We start from the raw sequence: 1,517 nt of genomic DNA on the forward strand, positions 1-1,517 counted from the left end.
CAACCAACCAACCAACCAACACACCAACCGACCAACAGACCAACTAACCAACCAACACACCAACACACCAACACACCGACCAACCGACCAACAGACCAACACACACACCGACCAACAGACCGACTAACCGACCAACAGACCAACCAACCAACACACCAACCAACCAACACACCAACCAACACACCAACCAACCAACCAACCAACCAACCAACCAACCAACACACCAACCAAACAACCAACACACCAACCAACCAACCAACCAACACACCAACACACCAACCAACCAACCAACCAACCAACACACCAACCAACCAACCAACCAACAAACCAACAAACCAACCAACCCACCAACCAACCAACCAACAAACCAACCAACCCACCAACCTCAGGAGGCTGAAGAAATTCGGCTTGTCACCATAAACCCTCACCAACTTTTACAGATGCACAATCGAGAGCATCCTGTCAGGCTGTATCACCGCCTGGTACGGCAACTGCTCCGCCCATAACCGCAAGGCTCTCCAGAGGGTAGTGAGGTCTGCACAACGCATCACCGGGGGCAAACTACCTGCCCTCCAGGACACCTACACCACCCGATGTCACAGGAAGGCCAAAAAGATCATCAAGGACAACAACCACCCGAGCCACTTCCTGTTCACCCCGCTACCATCCAGAAGGCGAGGTCAGTACAGGTGCATCAAAGCGGGGACCGAGAGACTGATAAACAGCTTCTATCTCCAGGCCATCAGACTGATAAACAGCCATCAATAACATTGAGTGGCTGCTGCCAACATACTGACTCAACAACAGCCACTTTAATAATGGAAGAATTGATGTAATCAATTTATCACTAGCCACTTTATATATATCATGTTTACTTAACCTACATTACTCATCTCATATGTATATACTGTACTCTATACCATCTACTGCATCTTGCCGTGTGGCTCAGTTGATAGAGCCTGGTGTTTGCAACGCCAGGGTTGTGGGTTCGATTCCCACGGGGGACCAGTACGGAAAGAAATGTATGAAATATATGCATTCACTACTGTAAGTCGCTCTGGATAAGAGCGTCTGCTAAATGACTGAAATGTAAAAATGTAAATGTATCACTAGCCACTTTAAACAATGCCACTTTATATAATGTTTTCATACCCTACATTACTCATCTCATATGTCTATACTGTACTCTATACCATCTACTGCATCTTGATGTAATGTATCACTAGCCACTTTAAACAACGCCACTTCATATAATGTTTTCATACCCTACATTACTCATCTCATATGTATACACTGTACTCTATACCATCTACTGCATCTTGCCTATGCCGTTCGGCCATCACTCATTCATATATTTATATGTACATATTCGTATTCATTCCTTTACACTTGTGTGTATATAAGGTAGTTGTTGTGAAATTGTTAGGTTAGATTACTTGTTAGATATTACTGCACGGTCGGAACTAGAAGCACAAGCATTTCGCTACACTCGCGTTAACACCTGCTAACCATGTGTT

Source organism: Salmo salar, chromosome 15, assembly GCF_965601325.2.
Source record: "Salmo salar chromosome 15, fSalSal1, whole genome shotgun sequence".
Taxonomy (NCBI): Eukaryota; Metazoa; Chordata; class Actinopteri; order Salmoniformes; family Salmonidae; genus Salmo; species Salmo salar.